Source organism: Etheostoma spectabile, unplaced genomic scaffold (genome assembly GCF_008692095.1).
Source record: "Etheostoma spectabile isolate EspeVRDwgs_2016 unplaced genomic scaffold, UIUC_Espe_1.0 scaffold00002966, whole genome shotgun sequence".
In the NCBI taxonomy this organism is placed as follows: domain Eukaryota; kingdom Metazoa; phylum Chordata; class Actinopteri; order Perciformes; family Percidae; genus Etheostoma; species Etheostoma spectabile.
In genome coordinates, this window is record NW_022602974.1 from 17,169 (window position 1) to 30,483 (window position 13,315).

Genomic DNA, 13,315 nt, shown 5'->3' on the forward strand with positions numbered 1-13,315 from the left:
GGTACACATGCATATAACATAGGACATAACATGGCTGAGGCAGTAGGCCCACTTTAAAGCTCAGTGTTCTCCTGAAATACAATCCTATTAGTGGGATATGACTGGTAACCTACATCCAGTGTTACCTCGTAAAAGACAGATTATACAAACAGACAAATGACATCAGTCAGTGAAAAAGTGCCATTTTAATACAAACAGCAGTTTACAAAAAAACTGAGGCATCAGCAGAAACTTGCCCTTTTTTAAGAACAAAGAACTACAACATCATTGCATCATAACAGCAACATAACACTTTATTGGCTGGTTTTCTTTTTCAGAGTTATGCCCCGATTTCTAACAAAGACTCTAATGTTTTGAAGTGACCGCTTATCAAGATCAGGATGTTCAGCGTTCTTGCACTGCATTCTTGTGGCCAGTTTTCCCTTGGCAATGTGCTTTTTAAAATGTCTCATTATAGCGGCAACCTCTTTTGGGAACCACTGCCTTTTCCGTTTCCTTCTTTGATTCTGTCTCTCCGGGCAATCTCCAGGAGACACTACAAAAGTGATAAAACATACTTGGTCAGTGGAAATCCACATGCCTTTAGTACACCTATGCACAGAAATGTTTTTACCTAGTAAATCAACAACTTCAAAGTGTTGTAAACTAGCCATGCACAAATCTGACTTTTTCTCCTGATTTTGATTTCCCATCTGACGGTATTGGTACTGGTAAATACCATGTAGTGATCAAATGCTAATGCTCTCTGTCGTGCCCTATTTAAAATGTGTAAAACTCACTGGTTGGCTCTCATAGATCATTATTTTATGTTTAAGGTCTTTCTGGGCTGCTCTTTATGTCAAACTTTGTGAGCTATGTAAAATGTATTTCATCCTGAAAATCTAAATTACTTCATAACACACACACACACACAAAAAAAGAACATGTGAAAATCGAGTTTTAGGAGGGATATTCAGTCAGATCAGTTTCACATAAGCAGACCCCTAATCACATCCAAATGGATTCTATTTTTAAATAAAATCCTACCACAGCCTTTAAACTATCATGATTATCTTGTGAAGCACATGAAGGAATGAATGAATTACTATCATCAATAGCTTTCTATTCAGACAGAGCAGAGTGGGAACCAACTGACTCTAAAAAGGTGACCAACTAGTAGGGTTTTTGGTGTGTTGCATTCACCAGGTTGGTCATGCTCCTCTGCTGTCCTGCCATGCTCTTTGTTCACCCTGTCTATGTATTCGTTGAACACTGCAAAAGAGAAAAAAATACTTATCAATGTCAACTAAAACACTGTTTTTAATATTTAATCTTCATTTCAATTGTAATTTTATTTAAAGCTTAGTATAAATCTACAAAACAATGTAAACTTCATTTTCAAACGCTTTGGAGCATTCTACAGCAACTGGCTAGGAGATGGAGATCATAAAAGTGATGGCAATCTCAATATATATGTAAGTAATCTAACCAAATATTAGTGTAAAGCAAAAAAGGAGAGTGCTTGAGTGGAACACAATGTAAAGCAAAAGAGTGAGATCCACCAAACAGACCAGTTGAGTTAGGGGACAAACGGCAAGCAGAGGCTCATTCATTCGGGACACTATTAAAATCACTTCAAAGTTTATCGTACCTGTAGATGTGCCTTCTAGGGAAGAGTCAATATCTGTGAATGAAAAATAAAAACTTAATTAGGAATATATTGAAACTTACAGTAGCAAAGTCTACATGCAATAAATCAAACATCAATGAACACGCTAGCAGTCTGAGGTAGAGGAAAATACAGTCTGAGGTAGAGGAAAATACAGTCTGAGGTAGAGGAAAAAACAGTCTGAGGTAGAGGAAAATACAGTCTGAGGTAGAGGAAAAAACAGTCTGAGGTAGAGGAAAATACAGTCAGTGTTAGAGGAACATACAGTCTGTGGCAGAGGAAAATACAGTCTGAGGTAGAGGAAAATACAGTCTGAGGTAGAGGAACATAGAGTCTGAGGCAGAAAAACATACAGTCTGAGGAAGAGGAACATACAGTCTGAGGTAGAGGAACATACAGTCTGTGGCAGAGGAACATACAGTCTGTGGTAGAGAAACATACAGTCTGAGGTAGAGAAACATACAGTCTGAGGCAGAGGAACATACAGTCTGAGGCAGAGGAACATACAGTCAGTGTTAGAGGAACATACAGTCTGAGGTAGAGGAAAATACAGTCTGAGGTAGAGGAACATAGAGTCTGAGGTAGAGGAAAATACAGTCTGTGGTAGAGGAACATACAGTCTGAGGCAGAGGAACATACAGTCTGAGGTAGAGGAACATACAGTCTGTGGTAGAGAAACATACAGTCTGTGTTAGAGGAACATACAGTCTGAGGTAGAGGAACATACAGTCTGAGGTAGAGGAACATACAGTCTGTGTTAGAGGAACATACAGTCAGTGTTAGAGGAACATACAGTCAGTGGTAGAGGAACATACAGTCTGTGGCAGAGGAAAATACAGTCTGTGGTAGAGGAACATACAGTCTGAGGTAGAGGAAAATACAGTCTGTGTTAGAGGAACATACAGTCTGAGGTAGAGGAACATACAGTCAGTGGTAGAGGAACATACAGTCTGTGGTAGAGGAACATACAGTCTGAGGTAGAGGAACATAGAGTCTGAGGCAGAAAAACATACAGTCTGAGGCAGAGGAACATACAGTCTGAGGTAGAGGAACATACAGTCTGTGGCAGAGGAACATACAGTCTGTGGTAGAGTAACATACAGTCTGAGGTAGAGAAACATACAGTCTGAGGCAGAGGAACATACAGTCTGTGTTAGAGGAACATACAGTCTGTGGTAGAGGAACATACAGTCTGTGTTAGAGGAACATACAGTCTGAGGTAGAGGAACATACAGTCTGTGGCAGAGGAACATACAGTCTGTGGTAGAGGAACATACAGTCTGAGGTAGAGAAACATACAGTCTGAGGCAGAGGAACATACAGTCTGTGTTAGAGGAACATACAGTCTGTGGTAGAGGAACATACAGTCTGTGTTAGAGGAACATACAGTCTGTAGCAGAGGAACATACAGTCTGAGGTAGAGGAACATACAGTCAGTGTTAGAGGAACATACAGTCTGAGGTAGAGGAACATACAGTCTGTGTTAGAGGAACATACAGTCTGTGGTAGAGGAACATACAGTCTGTGTTAGAGGAACATACAGTCTGTGTTAGAGGAACATACAGTCTGTGTTAGAGGAACATACAGTCTGTGTTAGAGGAACATACAGTCTGTGTTAGAGGAACATATAGTCTGAGGTAGAGGAACATACAGTCTGTGGCAGAGGAAAATACAGTCTGAGGTAGAGGAAAATACAGTCTGAGGTAGAGGAACATAGAGTCTGTGGTAGAGGAACATACAGTCTGAGGCAGAGGAACATACAGTCTGAGGCAGAGGAACATACAGTCCGAGGCAGAGGAGCATGCAGTCTGAGGTAGAGGAAAATACAGTCTGAGGTAGAGGAACGTACAGTCTGTGTTAGAGAAACATACAGTCTGTGGTAGAGAAACATACAGTCTGTGTTAGAGGAACATACAGTCTGAGGTAGAAGAAAATACAGTCTGAGGTAGAGGAACATACAGTCTGTGTTAGAGAAACATACAGTCTGTGTTAGAGGAACATAAAGTCTGAGGTAGAGAAACATACAGTCTGAGGTAGAGGAACATACAGTCTGTGTTAGAGGAACATGCAGTCTGTAGCAGAGGAACATACAGTCTGTAGCAGAGGAACATACAGTCTGTAGCAGAGGACATACAGTCTGAGGTAGAGGAACATACAGTCAGTGTTAGAGGAACATACAGTCTGAGGTAGAGGAACATACAGTCTGTGTTAGAGGAACATACAGTCTGTGGTAGAGGAACATACAGTCAGTGGTAGAGGAACATACAGTCTGTGGCAGAGGAAAATACAGTCTGAGGTAGAGGAAAATACAGTCTGAGGTAGAGGAACAGAGTCTGAGGCAGAGGAACATACAGTCTGTGGTAGAGGAACATACAGTCTGAGGTAGAGGAACATACAGTCTGTGTTAGAGGAACATACAGTCTGTGGTAGAGGAACATACAGTCAGTGGTAGAGGAACATACAGTCTGTGGCAGAGGAAAATACAGTCTGAGGAAGAGGAACATACAGTCTGAGGTAGAAAAACATACAGTCTGAGGCAGAGGAACATACAGTCTGTGGTAGAGGAACATACAGTCTGTGTTAGAGGAACATACAGTCTGTAGCAGAGGAACATACAGTCTGTAGCAGAGGAACATACAGTCTGAGGTAGAGGAACATACAGTCAGTGTTAGAGGAACATACAGTCTGAGGTAGAGGAACATACAGTCTGTGTTAGAGGAACATACAGTCTGTGTTAGAGGAAAATAGTCTGAGGTAGAGGAACATACAGTCTGTGGCAGAGGAAAATACAGTCTGAGGTAGAGGAAAATACAGTCTGAGGTAGAGGAACATAGAGTCTGAGGTAGAGGAAAATACAGTCTGTGGTAGAGGAACATACAGTCTGAGGTAGAGGAACATACAGTCAGTGGAAGCGAAACATACAGTCTGTGGTAGAGGAACATACAGTCTGTGGTAGAGGAAAATACAGTCTGTGGTAGAGGAACATACAGTCTGAGGTAGAGTAACATACAGTCTGTGGTAGAGGAACATACAGTCTGTGGCAGAGGAACATACAGTCTGTGGTAGAGGAACATACAGTCTGAGGTAGAGGAACATACAGTCTGAGGTAGAGGAACATACAGTCTGTGGCAGAGGAACATACAGTCTGAGGTAGAGAAACATACAGTCTGAGGCAGAAGAACATACAGTCTGAGGTAGAGGAACATACAGTCTGAGGCAGAGGAACATACAGTCTGTGGCAGAGGAACATACAGTCTGTGGTAGAGGAACATACAGTCTGAGGTAGAGAAACATACAGTCTGAGGCAGAGGAACATACAGTCTGTGGTAGAGAAACATACAGTCTGTGGCAGAGGAACATACAGTCTGTGGTAGAGGAACATACAGTCTGAGGCAGAGGAACATACAGTCTGTGCTAGAGGAACATACAGTCTGTGGCAGAGGAACATACAGTCTGAGGCAGAGGAACATACAGTCTGAGGTAGAGGAACATACAGTCTGTGGCAGAGGAACATACAGTCTGTGGCAGAGGAACATACAGTCTGAGGTAGAGGAACATACAGTCTGAGGTAGAGGAACATACAGTCTGTGTTAGAGGAACATACAGTCAGTGGTAGAGGAACATACAGTCTGAGGTAGAGGAACATACAGTCTGAGGTAGAGGAACATACAGTCTGTGATAGAGGAACATACCGTCTGAGGTGCCTGGAGGTTCCTCAACAGGTGGCCTGTCAATGGAGACATTGCAGATCTTCTGTGAATGGCAGGGTAGATGGCTTGTTAAAGTGTTCCTCATTCAAGGTGGTCAAAGCTGTGTGAGAGACAAGTTCAGACCATTTGGAGGTATACAGTGTTTTGAATGTCTGGGTCGACTTTTTCAGTTCCCTGTCCCCTGACAATATACTCAGCTTTACCTTTAATACTAAGCCATCTCAAGGCAGAAAAGGGTCCGTTGCACACGGCACATTTCTCGAAGCTTGGAACTACTGAGGAAACCACATCGTGTTTGCAGTTCTGTTGACAAAAATGTATATTTGAGATAGCATTATAAATTTTAGTTTAGTGTTGATAAAGAAGCTTATGATACAAAACATTTTTGCTGAAATACAACCTTTACTGTGTGACTGATGATATATCCAGATATAATTTATTCCTTTAGTGCAGATCAAAATTAAATTAAAAAAAATGAAATGTTGCCTAAACATTAAACATTAACCAGGGAAAGACAGTAATACCAATTGCTTCTCCTAATAATATGAACAACTTATAGAATAACTATTTTATTAAAGAAACTTACTTGATGAATATTGTCCGAGTGACAATCAGGAATTGTCATGTCTGGACAAGAAAGGAGAGGAGGCATGGTAGGAGAATCTCTCTCATCCAATACCTAAAATAAAACACAACAATGATGAAAAACGGCTTTTTTTAAAGATTATTTTTGGTGCATTTTTAGGCCTTTAATGACAAGACAGCAGAAGAAATGAAGAGGAGTAAACCTCTATATATGGGTGCCTGCTCTACCAACTGAGCTATCCGGGCGCCCGGACATTCATGTTTTTAATGAAGAATTGTATTTTATTTGTAACAGGAAAAAAATCAACCACTTAAAATTATTGTGGATCTAATATTGAACAGAAATATTAATACTACTAATACTACTTAAACAAACATACAGAGTCCCATATCTTGTTAATATTACAATAAAGGGTGTGTCCAAATTCACAGTCCTTTTAGTGTCAATACCTGACCCGTATAGGTAAACTGAGGCCTGTGTAGCTAAACCCTCAAATAACAGAAGTGTTTTGCTAGTGAAAAGATGTAATGTACTGTACATGTCAACATTAACTGGAGATGAAGTCACCTGTTCAAAATCTTTGAGTCTGTCCGATACCACGGCAGCATGGTGATCCTCTACATCAGTTGAAATCTTGTTTAGAAAAAGGGGGAGCAAGATAAAGAGTCAGGTTTACAGTATGTTCACATACATATTTGTACAATCATTAACAGAAATGTATTCAGTTAAGCACAGTGACATCTATTTTTAAACATTGTAGTTACTGATATCCTAAAAGATAATTATCCATACCCCTCCCTCAAATATCAACATCTAGTAAAACTGCTTTGCAACTGAAAAGATCTGATGTCAATATCAACATTAAATTGAGATTAAGTCACCTTTTCAACATCTTTGAGGCTGTCAGATGCCACAACCACATGGTGACCCTCTGCCTCAGTTGATATCTTGTATAGAAAAAAGGGGGAAATTATCATTAATTAACCAGTAAGGCAAAATAAGATTATGCTTGTAGATATGGAGTGAGGTAACAACTTAATTATCTATACAGGAGTAAGATTTGGCCTCAGGTTTACAGTATGTTCACATGAATATTTGTACAGTCATTCCCAGAAACTTAATCAGTACAGCACAGTGACATCCAGTGTTAAACAAATGACTGTAGTTACTGATATCCTAAAAGCTAATAAAACATTATGATCTAAGAAAATGATAAATGATTGTGATAAGATGATAATCTAGTGAAATGATGATAGTAAAGTGAAGAAATCCTCTTGACATACACACCAATAAAGAAACACTAAACAGTATCCATACACAGTTCTCATAGAGTATACACCTGAAAAATACCTGTAAGCTGAGGACTGTGTATCGGAACCGTGAAATATCATTACCTTAAAAACTGCTTTGCTACAGAAAAGATATGATATCAATATCAACGTTTAAAATGAAGTCACCTGTTCAACATCTTTGAGGCTGTCACATATCACGACGGCATGGTGATCCTCTGTCTCCGTTGAAATCTAGCATAGAAAATTGGAAAAAAAAGTAATTAGATAACCAGTATGGCACAACACGTGGATCTATTTAAGAGAACAACAAGGGCTCAAATATACAATATGCAAACATAAAATGTGTTCAGCCATTCACAGTAATTATGTCAGTGCAGCATCGTGACATCCATTACTGGAAAATTAATGGACAACAAATGAGTGAAGTTACTGATATCTTGAAAGCTAACAATACAATTACATACTAAGGTAAATATATTGATATAAATGAGGCAGTTTTGTAGTGTAATGATGATAGTGAATGTAAATATTAATCTTTGGATAAACACAATACAAAATTTAACAGTATCCATTCACAGTCCTCACAGTGTATACACCTGACCGGTACATTCACACTAAGGACTGTTTGTGTACACCATTTAGCCCTGAAAATCCATTTCTCAACAATCTTACCATAAATAGATTATTTGAACCAATTGAAGATGTTATGCATCTAATATTACAAGGATATACTAAATGTAAGAAACCAAGTTTCAAGGGAACCCAATAATGTACAACTTGTCTGTTAAATAAAACACATAACAGTATCCATACACACTCAATATGTATATAAAGTTATTTGGCAAGGGAGATTCTCCAGTCAAGTCCCCTGTCCAGTTCTGACCAGACATGACACTTGTCATACCTGAATATTGCCCAGACAACATTCATCAGGTAACTTTAAAAAATGTATTCTTGAGTTTTATATTATTGTGAAAAGGTTAAAGACATTCTGAGGGCTGTGTATACAGAAACAGTCCTTAGTATGTATGTATGTACCGGTCAGGTGTATCCTCTAAGAGGACTGTATATGGATACTATTAAGTTTTGTATTGTGTGTATGCAGAGATGATTTTTACACTTTATACAAAACAGTCCTTAGTGTGCATGTACTGTCAGGTGTATACACTAAGAGGACTGTGTATGGATACTATTACGTTTTGTATTGTGTGTATGCAAAGTCGATTTTTACACTTTATACAAAACAGTCCTTAGTGTGCATGTACTGTCAGGTGTATACACTAAGAGGACTGTGTATGGATACTATTACGTTTTGTATTGTGTGTATGCAAAGTCGATTTTTACACTTTATACAAAACAGTCCTTAGTGTGCATGTACTGTCAGGTGTATACACTAAGAGGACTGTGTATGGATACTATTACGTTTTGTATTGTGTGTATGCAAAGTCGATTTTTACACTTTATACAAAACAGTCCTTAGTGTGCATGTACTGTCAGGTGTATACACTAAGAGGACTGTGTATGGATACTATTACGTTTTGTATTGTGTGTATGCAAAGTCGATTTTTACACTTTATACAAAACAGTCCTTAGTGTGCATGTACTGTCAGGTGTATACACTAAGAGGACTGTGTATGGATACTATTACGTTTTGTATTGTGTGTATGCAAAGATGATTTTTACACTTTATACAAAACAGTCCTTAGTGTGCATGTACTGTCAGGTGTATACACTAAGAGGACTGTGTATGGATACTATTACGTTTTGTATTGTGTGTATGCAAAGATGATTTTTACTTTGTACATGAACAGTCCTTAGTTTGTATGTACTGGTCAGGTGTATACACTAAGAGGACTGTGTATGGATACTATTACGTTTTGTATTGTGTGTATACAAAGTCGATTTTTACACTTTATACAAAACAGTCCTTAGTGTGCATGTACTGTCAGGTGAATACACTAAGAGGACTGTGTATGGATACTATTACGTTTTGTATTGTGTGTATGCAAAGCTGATTTTTACACTTTATACATGAACAGTCCTTAGTTTGTATGTACTGGTCAGGTGTATACACTAAGAGGACTGTGTATGGATACTATTAAGTTTTGTATTGTGTGTATGCAAAATCGATTTTTACACTTCATACATGAACAGTCCTTAGTTTGTATGTACTGGTCAGGTGTATACACTAAGAGGACTGTGTATGGATACTATTAAGTTTTGTATTGTGTGTATGCAAAATCGATTTTTACACTTCATACATGAACAGTCCTTAGTTTGTATGTACTGGTCAGGTGTATACACTAAGAGGACTGTGTATGGATACTATTACGTTTTGTATTGCGAGTATGCAAAGTCGATTTTTACACTTTATACATGAACAGTCCTTAGTGTGTATGTACTGGTCAGGTGTACACACTAAGAGGACTGTGTATGGATACTATTAAGTTTTGTATTGTGTGTATGCAAAGATGATTTTTACACTCACTATCATTACACTACATTTCTGTCTCATTTACTGTATATAAACACATACAATAATGAAACTAAAAGTGTTTTTACACAAATTGTTAATTCAGTTTTATTTTATATTATGGCTAAAAACATAAAGCAATCCGTTTAGTTTCTATTGCAATACCTAACTCCTTTCTCTTGTGATTACATATTATTTCATGGCATTCCATGTGAACTGGTCTTCTGTTAATGTCACTGTCAATTAAACCTGATAAACCACATCCACACAGGGATGATAAAAAATAGCCTGGGTTTTTTAAAAGTTTGGATTCAAACACAAAATGTAAGTGATTTCTTTCCACTTCAATTTTTGTGGATATAATATTATAGAGAAATGTTGATACTACTAATTATACTACATAGCTAACGTCATATATACGGAGTGACATTTTCCAATAATCGTACTATGTAAATGTAAATGTGCTGTATTTATATAGCGCTTTTCCAGTCTTAACAACTGCTCAAAGCGCTTTTACATCTACAGGAAACATTCACCATTCACACACATTCATACACTGTGGCCGGGGCTGCCGTACAAGGTGCCACCTGCTCAGCAGATAAACATTCATACACATTCACACTCCGATGCGCAGCACCGGGGGCAACTCGGGTTCAGTGTCTTGCCCAAGGACACTTCGACAATGACTGCAGGGGCAGGGATCGAACCACCAACCTTCCGATTGGCAGGCAACCGCTCTACCACTGAGCCACAGCCGCCCCCACTATGGAGGGATAATGTCCAAATACCCTGTCATCTAGATGTCTACAACTGACCAGTACATGTACACTGAGGACTGTGTATGTACAATTTAGCCCTATAAATCCATTTCCAATCATACTATATAGTCACAGTATCTAAATACACTGTCCCTAGAGTGTCTTTAAATAACCACTTTAGACATATTGAGGAGTGTGTATCTTCACTAGGGCTGCACAATTAATACAATTTTAATCTCAATATCGAATTTGACTTGCCACGATCAAATTTGCGTGATCGAGCGATTTTTTAAATGCGTCATTTCATAGAACGCTGAGTTTTTTTGCATAGCGCATCTACCGCTCCGTAAACCGCTGTCTGCTCATGAGCCAGTCAGAGTAGTTCCCTGCACCGCGCAGCTTAGTTTCTAGATGTAGACAATCACAGAGGACAGAGTAGCGTGAGGAAAACTCAACAGATAGCAGTTGGTTATACGTCGGTCTCAAGGTTTACCAGTTTACCAGTAAACGCAACATCTTGTCCCGTCTGTGTTATTCAGACAACAGCAGTGACCAGTTGTTATTAACACAGCTGTATATTGTTAAGTATGAGGGGCAAACCTGTATTTGTACCAGTGTTTCCGTGGTAACTCTGCTATCGCGGCCGCCATGGCAAAGAACGCAGAAGAAGTTATTGAACGCAACCAACTTCAGTTGGTAGAGTAATGGCGTGTGAGACGGAGCTGCTGGACCTGAATGAGGTGTGACCCATGAGCAGAATATTATAGTTCATAAAAATGCAGCGCAGTGACGATACAGGGATTTCATTAACACAACCTGTAATTTCGCTGACCCGCCGTTCGACCCGTGCTGGACCCATCCATAATGAATCAGCCGTCTCTCTGTGAGTAGCATAAACGTCCATTGCACTCCCTCTCCCTCCCCAGCTCCTTTAATCAGTTATTGTTGAAAACAAGTGAAGAAGCTTTCACAGAGATACATTTTTTTTAAAATATATGCTAGGTTACTTATTTAAGATGGCTAATTTTCATTTACATGTGTTGCAGATGTGTGTCTATACAACATACAACTTCAACATAAGAATGTAGCATAATATGGATGTGAAAGCAGTTATAAATAGCCTATGTGACAATAAAACATGTTTTGGTTAAAATCAACAAATAATTGTGAATTAATCGTGATCACAATAATCGTGATTATCATTTTGGCCACAATTGTGCAGCCCTAGTCTGTATCCTCCAATATCCTGTCAAAAATGTTTTGAAACTGAAAAAATCTGATGATCATAACAACATTCCACGGACATTAAGTCAATATTTGAGCTGTATGGTGACCCTCTGCCTCAGTCAAATGACTGACAGAAATACAAGTGGCAGTGGAAGAGTCTTGCTCTCTTGCTTTAATGGTTCAGCTATGTTACGCAGCCTGTTAGGAAAGCCAGTCAGGAAATGTTTTCTTCACTCTGAAACATTGAACTCCATCACTACAATCCCCTAACATCAGTCACACATGTATATCTTCACCCGCTGCTCCCCTTGTTCTATACATTGGAGAGATTGACAGACCGACATGAGTCAAAGTGAATATTTTGTCATTCTCATCTCCCATTCCTAGCAATAAAGTGGAGAAGCTTGATCCATGATGCAATGGTGCTGTGTGATAGTGTTTAGACTGCTCTAACACAGAGTTGGCTCATTTCAATCACCAATGTTGTTAAAAGGAATGTTGGATTAATGATTTCCCAAATTTGGTTTGTGTTTGTTTACATATTACAAGTGCCTGTCAACAAACACATTTTGTAATTTGGTAGAGGAGAAACAGCACAACATCATGGGTCTGGGCCATTACACTGAGTGCACTGCATGACAGACAGGAGTCAAACTTCACCTTTCATTCAATGAAAATGAAGTGTAGGTCAAGCTGAAATGCACAAATAAGTCAACAACACTTGTTGTTGATAGCAGAGAGTTCACAACCCAACTTGTTTGCAGAGAGAGAAACAATCTAAACATCTCTGTAATAAATTTCTTTCTGTACCTTTGATCTCCACGGCCAGTCTGAGTCTCCATAGTTGTATGTGATCTCCTCCCCTGGCCTGATGTCCTTGATGGCAAACAAACACAGATGAGGTTTTCCTTCAACAGTTTGGGTCTATATTGTCATCATTGACAAGTCTGCCAAAGGAGTCATCCTCTTTTGCTGCATCCACACTGAAAGGCAAAAGATAAGGATGACAAGATGTAAAAGTAGAATGACAGAAGCACACTATGCTGAATGAATAAATAAATCACCTCCACGACAATAACTACTACTACTACAACTACTGAAATTGAGTTTGTATGAAATAGCAGTTTGTTTTTCTGAGAAGAATTCAACTTGCAAAAGATGCTACGAATTAAGTGTGACAATTCACATACCATAGTTTTTTCCCATTGTAGTATAATTCAACCATCAGAGCATCATGGTACAGTCTTAGTCGGTACTCATACTCCTTTTGCTTAAGACTTCCCCTCGATATTCTATGAGAAAGTCTCCTTTCTGAAAGTGGCGGCAACTAAACACTCCTCGACCTAAAAAAGAACAGAGGATGTGTGAGTGTGATGAGATTAATACAATAATTAAAAGGATGATATACATTTTGCTACCTTGGCAACTCACCTTTGAATGAATTAATATATTTTATAGTAAATCCATCCTTGTCCTTTCCCAATGATGAAAAATAAGCTGCCTCTTCTTTAGGCTTAATCTTAGCTCTCTGTGGCCTCATTACAGACATGCTGACTCCCTTTAATAAAGACAGAGAAAAGAAATATCATAATTTTGTTAACTAACTTATTGCAGACATATA

At 38.8% G+C, this 13,315-nt stretch overlaps 1 long non-coding RNA gene across 2 annotated transcripts; it reads right to left on the bottom strand.

The window, feature by feature from the left end:
• Positions 1-219: 219 nt before the first annotated feature.
• On the bottom strand, positions 220-12,959 carry LOC116676293 (uncharacterized). Of its 2 annotated transcripts, none has more exons than XR_004328633.1 (11): positions 12,885-12,959; positions 12,505-12,677; positions 7,402-7,467; positions 6,826-6,891; positions 6,512-6,577; positions 5,945-6,037; positions 5,562-5,661; positions 5,341-5,401; positions 1,631-1,663; positions 1,183-1,251; positions 220-535 (listed from the first exon to the last, which is right to left on the bottom strand). It is a non-coding gene; the product is annotated as an uncharacterized LOC116676293 (long non-coding RNA). The 2 variants fall into 2 exon arrangements; XR_004328632.1 differs by having other exon boundaries at positions 5,341-5,458.
• Between the last annotated feature and the right edge of the window lie 356 nt (positions 12,960-13,315).